The following is a 14,388-nucleotide window of genomic DNA, read 5'->3' on the forward strand; positions in this document are numbered from 1 at the left end:
AATAATAATAATAATAATAATAATAATAATAATAATAATAATAATAATAATAATAATGGCAAAATTAGCAAAGTAAAACCCATGACTAACTTAATTTAAGGTTTTTAAACTATATGTTAGTTTGAGATTAAAAGTAGATGTATGATTTAAAATAAACAGAGAAATAACTGAGGAGATGGTTGTGGGAATGTCAATGCTTCTGGATAACCATGAGGACCCAGTTCCAGTCCTCTGTTCACAAGTAAACTGCAGGATATCAGAGTGTAAGTGCCTGTAATGCCAGCACCAAGGGAAGCAGAGCTATTAGGACCATTGTGGCTTTGAGGTCCAGTCAGTTTAATTAAAGGTGCTGTGAGAGAAGCGATCTAAAAAAGTGATAGAAAAGTATACTCATAGTCTTTCTTTGGCCTTTTTACACACAGGGCATAAATCAGCACAGAAAGGTGTGTTTATATTACACATGTACTCACTCAAATAAGCACACACACATACATACACACACAAATTATAGTGAAAATGAGACAAAGAAGTGCCAATGTGAATGTTATGGAGAAATGTCACTGGGGTTTTGCATTTGGTAGAGCTAAATAATATGAACTCTATACTTTTTAGAAAATCTTGATCATTTTGCATCAGTATTTAAATAATTTATATCAACAAATACGTACACAGTGAAAGTGTTGTGTTGAGAAAGGAGTGCTTGAATGTACTTTGGGTTAACTTATGTTTACAGGTTTTGTTCGTATTCAAATAGGTCCTGAGTCAGTGTTTCCCAACCTACGCCAGCACTGACATGGTTTGTAATAATTTGATCAGTGAAACTTTTATTAGTGTCATCTAATTAATGAATGTTTCCCTTATTGCTAGAAATCATACCCATACATTGGTAAATATCTGATACAGTACATTATTTATGTGTTCCATGAAAATTACTTGACTTACTGTATTTACAACTCAACTTTCTAAAGTTTCTGAACCCCCTTTCTCTCTTTTCTATTATCCTTGCTTCTGCGTGTTAATCCATCATTCTTTTTCTGTCAGCTGTCTGCACTGTTAGTTCTGGTTTTCCAAAATGCCTGAAGGATACACTGTCAGCTGAAGATACTCAAGCCAACATGGTAATGTCAGCTGATTTCTTCCCACACATACACACACACATACACACCTGCACACAGTGAACCTTGTGGAAATATTTGGCACATTTCAAAACATAATCTTTTGTTATTGTCTTAAGTATCAGAAGCAGGGTAGAAATCCCATCACTTTTATTCCACTAAATTATTTTTAAGCTATAAAAGTTTCAAAAGGTATTTATATAAAGGCTTGTTAAATCAGAATTATAATAAAATTATTTAAAACCAGTGTCATTCAACATTTTAAATGTAAGTGAATGAAGGTGATTATTACTTTCTAGGATCATGTCACCAGTGGAGATGCGTCATCTTAACATATTAATGTGTTCTTATTTTGAAGTTGAGGTACATCAGTAATTTAATTTACTGTCTTTAAGGCATAAACACAATGAATGATGAAATAGAAATAGATACTACAACTAAGAAAAAAATACTGTGCACAATTAGTTGAAATATTTCAGTATTTCTCACAAAACTACAAAGTCATTTTTGTTTGACCCATACCTTTCACGTCTTCTTGCCAGAGATAAATGCCAACTTTTGATGTATATGACCTTTGGAGGTCAGTCATGTGATTGTGTTGAATGTGTGTGTGTATATGTGTGTGTGTGTGGTCTATGTCAAAAACTGTGCAATTTAAAGAAATACAGAACTGACTTTACCCAACAAGCCAAAACTTATAAAGTTCTCATTGTATGTGACATATAAAATATATTATATTTGATTATATGAATATATTCATATATATATATAAAATGCGTAAATATGTAAAGATTTGGAGACTTAATGGCCCTGTGTTTATATGTGTTAGAAAAATATATACATATATATACATATATCACACATAGACATTACATATATGTTTGTATATGTTATATATTCACAGTCTTAATTATTTAATACTATGCATTTGAGAACACAGTCTCTTTAGACTGCATATATAGAATTTGTCTCCTTGATAGAACCAATGTCACCAGAACTCAGTAGAATAAAAGCATACTGGACACTAAAATATCAACCATTAATTACCAATAATGAGAACCACAGAAGATCAATTCACTTTCAAAATACCTGGGAAAAACACCAGGATTAGAAGAAGTATATATACTTAGAAAGCACATAAACCAGAAAAAAAATAAAATTAAAAAAAAGAAAGAAAAAAATAAAATTAAAAAAAAGAAAGCACATAAACCTGAAAGGATCCTGAGAAACACAGAAGCTCTGTTGGTGAACCTCCTAACGCATAATATCAAAGAAAAGAATATACTTGGTGCCATTCCTCTTTCAAAATAACTTAACAGAGGGCCAGAGATTTCCCCAGTTCAGCAGGTAGATATGCGTGGGCAAGTCTTATGACTTGAACTGAAACCTGGAATCCCCGAAGATAGAAAAAAACATTCAACTTGAGATTGTTGTTCTGACATCTCAAACTCATGTCTGTACTCTCACCCATGTATAACCTATACACACACACACAGAGAGAGAGAGAGAGAGAGAGAGAGAGAGAAACACTGAGTAAATTTAAAAACTGCAAATAAAGTTTACCAGAAGCATCTAGTTTATTTAGAAATCATTGCTATAAATATTATATTGATTAGCAATGCAGCTCTGTGGCTGGCAAATGAAATACGCTTTATATGCATCTGAACTTTTAATGTACCCCCCAGAATTTATTCTATAAGCAAATAAAAAGTTCTTTTTGAGAAGAAATTTCTGTCACAAGCTATGGAAACAGTTTTTATAACAATAATCCACATGTTCAAATGTACATTTGGTCACAAAAACACAGAAATATTTTTTAATTTTTTTTACTGTATTTTCTTTATGGATACAGCTTAGAAACTGTAATAATATTCTAATTTAAAAAGTTTTATTCTTCACTTTTACAAAGTATATTTCTAGCATTTCCCTTATTTTTTTTTCTTTACAAAAACGTCTGTACTTTTTCTCTCAAGGTCATATAGCCCTGTATCAGATAGCTGCAGAGCTTCAGTAATAACACCAGCTGCCATCTTTGATTAATATAAGTGAATGCTGTTTTACAATTTTCATAACTTCTCTCTTTGGCACCCATTTTGACAAGGAACAATGTTGGGTTCAATGCTGGATGCCCTGGAGGTGCCCTAGAGTTATTTTAACGGATTCAATTTGCTCTGCTTTTCATGTAAGCACAGTTTTCCTTATATATTTCTGAGAATATAGGAGAAAGTGTTTCTTACATAAAATATTTTTAAACTTTGCTCTTTAAATAAGTCTTCGTTACATAAACAATAGATCATGTACTCCATTGGTTTTCAAGGCTAATACAGAAAAAAAAAATCTGTTTATCCTTCAAGTCTCTTACTGTGCTCCTTCACGAATACATCTATTTTCTATTGTCCCACTCATGCCTTCTATAGAACAACAGGAAAAATAGTTTATTTTTCCTTATAATATGTAATATGAACACCAAGGTTATTCAGTCCTTTACTTCACAGATAAAGAATAAAAGCTGTAAAAAAGCTTGACCAATTGCTTAGGAGCCCAAAGGCACATGCAAGCAGAGGCATGTTTTAAACATTGAGAAGGCCCAAAAAAGTGAACGGAAAGATTTTCCTTTGAACTCTAGCTCTGCTTCTCACCTTTTATTGCTCTCCTACCTCCTTTCATTATTTCCTAACGGAATAGTTTTGGCTTATCTGTTTTCATTGCCATGTCTGTGTCAGTTCTTTTTTATATCTCCTGAGCCTTCTTTTCAGTTTCTCAGTCTCCACCTACAGTCATTTCTTCATAAGCACACATATCTTAAAGTTAAGTGCTAGGGCTGGAAAAATGGCTCAGAGGTTAAGGGCACCAGTTGCTCTTCCAAAGGTCCTGAGTTCAATCCCCAGCAAACACATGGTAGCTCACAGCCATCTATAGTGAGATCTGGTTCCCTCTGCTGGTGGTCAGGCAGAACACTGTATACATAATAAATATTTAAAAAAAAAAAAAAAAGCTAAAGTTAAGTGCTGCGATCTGGTGCAAATGACAATCTACAGTATGTGTTTTTCTAGGCCTGGTTTGCCATATTAATAGTATGTTAGATACATTTGTTTTTCTCGAAATTTCAAAGCTTTCATACTTTCATGGTTAAATAAAATTCTATTCTGATGGGTGTGAGGTAAAATTTTAGGGTCATTTTGATTTGCATTTTACAAATGACTAACGATGCTGAGCATTTCTTTAAGTGTTTATCTCCCATTTGATATTCATTTGTTGAGAATATGTTTAGCTTTGCACCCCAGTTTTTAATTGGATTATTTGGTTTATTGCTCTTTAACTTATTGTTCTTTATTTAACTTCTTGTGTTCTTTATATATTCTGGATATTAGCCCTCTGGTGAAGAACTTTTCCCAGTCTGCAGGTTGTTATTTTGTTCTGTTGACAGTTCTCTTTGCTTTACAGAAGCTTTTCAGTTTCATGAGGTCCCATTTATTGATTGTTGATTTTAGAGCCTGAGCTCTTGGTGTTCTGTTTAGGAAGTTATCTCTTTTGCCAATGAGTTCAAGGCTCTTCCCACTTTTTCTTTGAAAAGATTTAGTGTGTTCGGTTTTATGTTGAGGTCTTTGATCCATTTGGACTTTATTTTTGTGCAGGGTGATAAGTATAGCTTTATTTGAATTTTTCTACATGTAGATATCACTTTAGACCAGCACCATTTGCTAAAGATGCTGTCTTTTTTTTTCCATTAAATGGTTTAGGTATCTTTGTCAAAAATCAGGTTTCCACAGGTATGGGGGTTTATTTCTGGGACTTTTATTCAATTCCATTGATCTACCTTTCTGTTTCTATGCCAGTACCATGAAGTTTTTTTTTTATTATTGTTGCTTTATAATGCAGCTTGAGATCTGTGATGGAGAAGGATGAAGTATGCTGGAGAGGCTGTGGAGAAAGGGGACCTCCTCCATTGCTGGTGGGAATGTAACCTTGTACAGTCACTTTGGAAATTAACCCGGTGCTTTCTGAGAAAATTAGGAATAGCGATACCTTAAAATCCAGCCATACCACCCCTTGGCATTTACTCAAAAGATAGACATTTGCTCAACTATGTTCACAGCAGCTTTACTTGTAAGAGCCAGAACCTGGAAACAACCTAGATGTCCCTCAGCAGAGGAATAGACACAGAAAGTGTGGTGCATTTACACAATGGAATACTACTCAACAATTAAAAACAAGGAAACCGTGAACTTTGCAGGCAAATTGTAGGAACTAGAAAAGATCATCCTGAGTGAGGTATCCCAGAAGCAGAAAGATACACAGGGTATGTACTCACTTATAAGTGGTTACTAGACCTATAAGATAGAATAAACATACTAAAATCTCTACACCTAAAGAAGATAAACAAGAAAGAGGACCCAGGTTAAGATGATCAGTCCTCAGAAAGACAAATGGGATGGACACTGGAAGTAGGAGAAAACTTATATGGTTATAGCCATATAATGTAGGATAAACATACTAAAATCTATAGTCCTAAAGACTGTAAACAGCAAGGAGGACCCTAGGGCAGATGCTCAATCCTCATTCAGAAGGACAAATGTGATAGACATTGGAAGCAGGAAAAGACAAGGAACAAAAGATAGGAACCTACCAGAGAGGGACTCTGAAATAATCGCTGATCAAGGTATCGACTCATAGGCAAAATTTGGGCAGAATCTGTAAGCCTAATAAAAGAATAGGGAGATAGAAAAGCCTGAAAGGGACAGGAACTCCACAAAGAGACTAACAGAGCCAAAAACAAAAACAAAAACAAAAAACCACAAAAATACAAAAAACAAACAATCTGGACCCAGCAGATCCTGCAGAGACTGATACTGCAAGCAAAGACCAACCATGGAGAGGGCCTAGACCCCCTGCTCAGAGGTAGCCCATAGACTGTTCAGTTTCCAAGTGGGTTCCCTAGTAAGGAGAGCAAGAGTTGTCTCTGACATGACCTCAGTGGCTGGCATTTTGGTCAGTGCAGCCTTGCCAGACCATAGAGGAAGATGACAGACCTGATAGGCTAAGGAAAGAGATTCTCCCCTAACAGAGGACTAGGCAAGGAGCATAGGGGGAGAAGCAGGAGGGTGGGTGGGACTTGCAGGAGAGGAGGAAGGGGCTGCAGAGAAGATACAAAATGAATACATTGCAATAAATAAATATTTATAAAAACATAAGCACTTTCCTTCTAGTACAAAAACTGTATCGCCAGAGTGAATAAACAAAGTACTGAATAGGAAAATACTTTAACCAAGGGGTTAGTATCTATATTATGTAAATGGCTAGAAAATAAAACACACAGAATTAAACCAGTTTAACGTCAAATAGGAAAAGGAAATTAATAGGCACATCTTACATAGAATAAGTACAAATTAGTTACAAATACATTTTTTTTAAATGTTAAACATTCATAGCCATTAGTAAAAGGTAAAAAACAACCTAGTTATATTTCATTTCACCAAACTTTTTAATTTTTAATTTTATCAGGAAGACAAATTACAAGAAGTTTTAGGTTTTAGAGATTAATAATTGTGTAGTAAGATATTCCAACATTGTTAGTTCCTATGAATAGTTACAGTGCAGCATTTGCTTGAGCAATCACAGCACAATCGAATCTCCAAACTCTTGTCATCTGAAGAGTTTACTAAGTTATTTTTAACGCTTTTGCACATTTCATCTAATGGTTAAAATAAGAGAAGTAACCTCATCACATAATAATCTGCACATTTCTGAAAAGAAGAAAAAAAAGAAGAAGAAATTCGGATAAATAAAAAAATGAATGAAATTAATAAAGTTATATTCTCAAAGCTTACTTTTTGTCTGTTGTTGGATAGCGAAACATCAAAAGTTACTTTTTGATTTTATTTTTATATTAACTACAGTTTATTTACTTTGTATCCCAGCTGTAGTCCCCTCTCTAAATCCCTCCTAATTCCACCCTCTCTTTCTCTTCTCATCCGTTGCCCTTCCCCCAGTCCACTGATAGGGAGGTCCTCCTTCCCTTCCATCTGACCCTAATATATCAGGTCTCATCAGGACTGGCTGCATTGTCTTTTTATGTAAGAGACAAAGAGTCTTGGTTAGTTACATATCTCAGAGTAGTCAAATATATTGAAATGAAACTCTTTGGGACATGTCAATAGATGGTTTTTACTGAGAAGAGTAGAATTGAATAGATTATAGCATAAAGCAAGTCTCTGACAAATACATGCTTATAGACAAATAGTAATTAATTCTTGCTGTTTTTTTAAAATTCATGGTTTAGTGGTATATATATTTTTAGTTGATAAAGAGATTGATGAAGTAATAAATTGAACAAAATATATGGAAAAGAAAAATCTGTATCATATTAGTATGATAATATTTTCAGAAGAACAGCAGGTTAAAAAAATAAACATAGAAATCTGTAGCCTTGTTATATGAAGATGAAAAAAACTGTGAAAGAATTCAGACGAATTATAAAATTCCTAATAACTTCAAGAATTAAAATAACATGGAATAAATCTAACAAAAGAAGTGAAAGCCTTATACAATGAAAACTGTAACAGACTTTATTGAAAACCATGTCAGACAATGGAAAGACATCCCATATGCATGGATTGGTTGGTTTAACATTTTTTCATGTGGTCATCCTACCAAAAACAATTGATACAATCAACAAATCTTAATAAATAGCCCAATAAAATTTTTCAGAGAAATTAAAAATAAATAGTATTGTATGGAATAATCAAGAGTGAGCACAGGCAAAACAAACAAGAACAATAAAATCTGCTGCTGTAATTACTGTCTCAGAAGTAGTAGTAATGCAGAACTTTAAAACCAAAATATATTGTTACTGAAATAAAACCAGAAATATTTAAATAAGAATTATCTGAAAACACTGTCTTAATTCCATAGAACTACAGTCACCTGATTTTACAAACACACAAATAAACATATCAGATAAAAGATAGTGTCTTCACCAAATGGTACTGTTCAAACTGGATGGCTACATGTGGTAGAATAAAAGTAGATCCTTATCTTTGCTGCTCACATATTTTAGCTCCTAAATATTTTAAGACTTCAACCTAAGAATTGCACCCTAAATCTTAGAGAATAAAAAAATAGGAACTATATTTGAACTTATTGTCACAGGAAAAGGAATTTTAAACAATATACCAATAGCAGAGGCACTATTACCAACAATTATTAAATGGGACCACATGAAATTTTTAAGCTTCCATGTAACAACGATCATCATTAATTAATCAAAGAGACAGCCTAGGAATATTGAGGCAAAAATACACAATAAATACTTGCAAACCGAATCCAAGAACACATCAAAACACCATCCACTATGATAAAGTTGACTTCATCCCAGGGACGCAGGGATGGTTCAGCATATGAAAATCTATCACTGTTATCTACCAAGGTGCAGAAAACAAAACAAAACAATAAAGGCAATATATAGCAAACCAGTAGCTAACATCAAATTAAATGGAGAGAAACTTAAAGCAATTCCACTAAAATTAGGAACAGCACAAGGCTGCCTATCATCTCTGTATCTATTAAATATAATACTAGAAGTTCTAGCTAGAGCAATAATACAAGTAAAAGAGATCAAGCTGATAAAAAATTGAAAAGAAAAAAGTCAAAGTATCGCCATTTGCAGATGATATAATAGTTTACATAAGTGATCCACAAAATTCTACCAAAGAACTCCTACAGATGATAAAAACCTTCAGCAATATGGTTGTGTACAAAATTAACTAATATATATATATATCAGTAGCACTCCTGTATACAAGAGATAAATCGGCTAAGAAAGAAACTAGGAAAACATTCACAACAGCCACAAATAATATATCTTGGTGTAACTCTAACCAAGGAAATAAAAGACTTGTGGAACAAGAACTTCAAGTCTTTGAAAAAAGATATTGAAGAAAATATCAGAAGATGAAAAAAAAATCTCCCATGCTATGGGTTGGTAGGATTAACACACTAACATTTATGAATATTATCTTTGAAGTCTTCATACATGTATTTTACTTGGAATACACTTTCCCCTCTGTAGCACTATTATCTGGGCCATAAAACAAAACAAAACAACAACAAAAAAACAACTAAAGCTAGTCAGATCATAGACCCTAAGAGGGGACCTAGCCCTATGACAGTTAAAAGTGCATAGCACTAAAGATTTCTTTATCGTACCCATACTTTAAAACACCTTCTTTTTATGGTGGTTGGTAATCAATATACAGACTGTTGCCTCGGCAGAGGCAAAAGATTGTGGAACGCTTAGCCCTAATTGGGGCATCTATATCATAACTCTCCTCCCTTCAACCACTGGGAAAAAATAGACAGAAAGACTGTATGAGCCAGAGTCATTGGATCACTACAAGAAAACTGTGTCTTCTATGCCTAGGAGGACAACTGCACACATGAAGTCATAGCAGTTGTGACAGCATGCGCAAGATCTGTGCAGGCTCAAGAAATCCTAACCTTAGCTAAGGAGGTATTGGTTACTGATAACTACTGGGAGAGGGACAGTTGGATGGCTAATATCCACTTATAAGTGTGCATATTCCATGCGTATCTTCTGGGATACCACACTCAGGGTGATCTTTTCTAGTTCCCATCATTTGGCTGCAAATTTTAGTTTTCTTTGTTTTTGATAGCTGAGTAGTATTCCATTGTGTAAATGTACAACAATTTCCGTATCCATTCCTCCACTGAGGGACTAGAAAAGTTGTTTCCAGATGCTGGCTATTATGAACAAAGATGCTAAGAACATAGTGGAGCAAATGTCCTTGTTGTATGGCTGAGCATCTTTTGGATATATGCCCAGGAGTGATATTGCTGGTTCTTGAGTTAGCACTATTCCCAGTTTTCTGAGAAAGCACCAGGTTGATTTCCAAACTGGTTGTACAAGTTTTCATTCCCACAAGATGTGCTGGAGGGTTCCCTTTTCTCCACATCCTCTACAGTGTGTGCTGTCACTTGAGTTTTTTTTTTTTCTTTTTTTTTTGAGTTTTTTTAAATTTATTTTTTTACTTTAATTACACTTTATATACTTTGTATCCCCCCTTTAATTCCCTCCTTCCTCCCTCCCAATCCCTCCCTTCCTCCCCCTTCTCCACACACTCCCCTCCCCAAGTCCACTGGTAGGGGAGGGTTTCTTTTTCTTCCTTCTGATCCTAGTCTGTTAGGTCTCATCAGGAATGGCTGCATTGTCTTCCTCTGTGGCTGGTAAGGCTGCTCCCCCAACAGGGGAAGGTGGTCAAAGAGCGGGCCAATCAGTTCATGTCAGAAGCAGTCCCTGTTTCCATTACTATGGAACCCACTTGGACACTGAACTGCCATGGGCTACATCTGTGCAGGGGTTCTAGGTTATCTCCATGCATGGTACTTAGTTGGAGTATGAGTCTCAGGAAAGACCCCTGTGCTCAAAATTTTTGGTCCTGTTGCTCTCCTTGTGGACCTCCTTTCCCCTCCAGCTCTTACTATTATTTCCCACTTCTTTCATAAGATTCCCTGCATTCTGCCCAAAGTTTGGCCATAAGTCTCAACATGTGCTTTGATAGTCTGCAGGGGTCACTTGAGTTTTTTACCTTAGCCATTCTGATGGGTGTAAGGTGAAATCTCAGGGTTGTTTTGATTTGCATTTCCCTGATGACTAAGGACATTGAGCATTTCTCTAAGTGTTTCTCTGCCATTTGATATTACTCTATTGAGAGGAATTCTTTGTTTAGCTCTGTACCCCCCTTTTTTTCCTAATTGGATTACTTGATTTGTTGGTGTTTAACTTCTTGAATTCTTTATATATTCTGGATTTTAGGCCTCTGTCAGATATAGGGTTCCTATCCCAGTCTTTAGACTGTCGTTTTGTTCTGACTTCACTGTCCTTTGTTTTACAGAAGCTTTTCAGTTTCATAAGGTCCCATTTATTGATTGTTGATCTTAGAGCCTGAGCTCTTTGTGTTCTGTTCAGGAAGCTGTCTCTTGTGCCAATGAGTTCAAGGATCTTCACCACTTTTTCTTCAAAAAGATTTACTGTGTCGGGTTTTATGTTGAGGTCTTTGATCCACTGGACTTTACTTTTGTGCAGGGTGATAATACGGAACTTTTTGAATTTTTCTACATGTGGACATCCAATTAGACCAGCACCATTTGTTGAAAATTCTATCTTTTTTTCCATTGTATGTCTTTGCTTCTTTGTCAAAAATCAGGTTTTCATGGATGTGTAGATTATTTCTGGTTTTTTTGATTCAATTCCATTAATCCACCAGTCTGTTTCTATGCCAGTACCATGCCATTTCCATTACTGTTGCTCTGTTGTCCATTATGTGCCAGTGGATGCCATACATGTAAGAGCATATGGAAAGCAGATTTTTCTTGTTGGGTTTAAATTCAAACAAACTAGGAAATAAGGATAGGTGAGTAGGGAGAAGGTGTGAATATGGGAGAATTTGAAAGCAGAGTAAATTTTATCAAGCTACATTGTATAAAATTCACAGAATACTTGTTGAAGAATGAGAAAAATATTTAAAATAGGCAACTCACTCTGTCTTCTTAAACTGTTCCCGAAATTAACAATTACATGTGTGTGTAACTCTACAAAGTAATCCTCTAAACACACCTTGAGGAGACTATATACATATAAACCAAGCATTTACAATTACATGTAGTTAAAATCAGATTGTAAATAACAAACTTCAATTTTGTGTTGATATATTGTACATTTACAATTATAGTTCTAATTTTAAATCATATAAAAATTTGGGTTATAAAAACAATAAGCACATGTGTCAAGTGTAATGACCTTGAAGCTTTTCGATTTCATTAGCTGTTTAGATTGTGTGTTCAAGCAACTTATTATACACTGTATATGCGCACCAAAGTACATTTTTACAATACGTAATTAATGTAGTAAATTTTATTTTAATTGTTTTTAAACATCAGAAATAAAGCATTTATTGCAAAATATTTTGTTGTTTTTGTATGATTTCTTTCAATTAAAAGTAGGGGACAGGGGACGGAGAAAGGCTTTAATTGTTTTTTATTGTTTCAAAGATTTTTTTAAAAAAATCATGCTTCCTTTCTTTTAGTTTTCAACCAGTATAGTTAAATGTGTGTTAATTTAGAACATTAATTTCCTTGATGTGTCTGCGCACATGTATGAGATTGTGTGCTACATGCAAAAAGTAAAAACAAACAAATAATAATAATAATAAAAACCCAGGAGGCCAAAAGCGAGCATTTGGTCTCCTTGAAGAGCTGTAGTTATAGGGGCTGGTAAAGTATTCAGTGTGAGTGCTGGTAACCAACCTTGAGTCTTCCAGAACAACAGGAACAACAGTTAACAGCTGAGCTGTCTTTCTATCCCCCAATTGATATATATATTTTACGTTTTTCTATTATAAAACTATATTTTTCATATGTTTTTAATTTTTGTATGTCTAATTTAATTTCTCCTTGTGAAGAATAATTAAGTCACTTACAAATTAAATTATGTGTTGGTGCTTTAATTTAAACTAAAAATATGAAATGAATAGACACTCTTTAAATCATAATTATGAGCATCATTAAAGAATTCTAATTACATCTATAGATGAAGAACTGTACCAATGTACTATTTCACATCATATTTATTATCATTATGATTATTGATACTGCTATTACTATTTAAATAGCCTCATCCATTTTGTATTGTCTTTCTGCAAGTCTGTAAATGAAAATAAATTACATTGTGTTGAAAGTACCAAGATTATTCTTTTTGGATTCCCTTAAATAGGAATTTTCACTTGACATTAGAATTTCTTCACTGTTAAACATACACTTTATTCTGGTTCAACTGTGTTTTCGCCTCTTTATTTGAGCCTGTCTTTCAATAAATTTCATCTGAAAAAAAGACATGAAGATAATGTCTAATCCAGAGAGACTGAAGTGGATTAACTGAATAAACATAAGAATGGTTAAACTAAAGTTCTTCTGCAGTAGTCACATGATAATTTTTACCTTTTTAGTGTCCTACTTCTCCACTCAGTTAATAATGTTTATTTTTAAGTTGTTTCTAATCTATGGAATTTTAAGTTTGTAATTTGAATATAAAAACACTCCTAAGAATTCTCACAGGACTTTCTTCTCCCCTTTGAGAGTCATCTACTGATTGAGAAATTTATGGACCCCGAAGGATCTAACATAATCAATGGATTTCTTTCATTATAGATTAATTATGTAATATAAGTGCGTTATTTGTAGATAGTTATTTTTGAAGTACATAGGTCACAAGAAGCCTGCCACAGAAGATATTCTCACGTCTACTTTCTTTTAGTCTTTCTGTCTCTTCTTCCAGGATCCTCAGAAGTGAGCAATGATGCCTGACTATGACCTTACCTCCATGACACTCTAAGCACAAAACCATGACAGGATACAGATTTTGAAACACAGAATCAAAATTAAGCCAGGGTCAGATGAAAGGGGAAGAGGTCCTCCCATATCCATGTACTTGGAGATGGGCATAGAAGGAGATGAGGGAGAAAGGGTGGGATTGGGATAGGAGGAGGAAAGGGGTGACAGCTGGGATACAATGTAAATAAACTCTAATTAATATAAAAAGTAAATATTAAAAAAATAAAAAATAAACAGTTAAAATAAATAATCTTTTTTTCTATTGAACTGTTTAAGTCTGGTATTTTGTCATAGTAACACATTAAACTGCACATTTTTTTCATTTTTTTTTCTTCTTTAAAATTTTGTTTCAGGTTTTGACTTTATAATATAATTTCATTATTTCCCACACCTCTTTCCTCCCTCCAAACTTCTTTAAAAATGATCTTCCTTTTCATTAATTGTTGGTACACATATATGTATATACATGTATCTTTCTGAATAGAAAAGTACACCCTTGTCATTCTAGGATGTTTTTTTTTTTTTTTTTGGTTTGGTATTTTTTTTAATTTTATTTTTTTCTTATCAGTTACATTTTATTAACTCTGTATCCCAGCCGTATCCTGATCCCTCATTCCCTCACAGTCCCTCCCTCCCTCCCTCATCTCCACTGTGCCTCTTGCCAAGTCCACTGATAGGGGGAACCTCCTCCCCATTCATCTGATCTTGTTTTATCAGGTATCCTCAGGACTGGCTGCAAAGCTCTCCTCTGTGGCCTAACAGGACCTCTCCTCCCTTGGGGGGTGGGGAGGCCAAAGAGCCAGTCATTGAGTTCCTGTTAGAAATAGTCCTTGTTCCCCTCACTATGGGAAACCAATTGGTTACTGAG

This window comes from Psammomys obesus, unplaced genomic scaffold (genome assembly GCF_907164565.1).
Source record: "Psammomys obesus unplaced genomic scaffold, mPsaObe1.curated_primary_1811, whole genome shotgun sequence".
In the NCBI taxonomy this organism is placed as follows: Eukaryota; Metazoa; Chordata; class Mammalia; order Rodentia; family Muridae; genus Psammomys; species Psammomys obesus.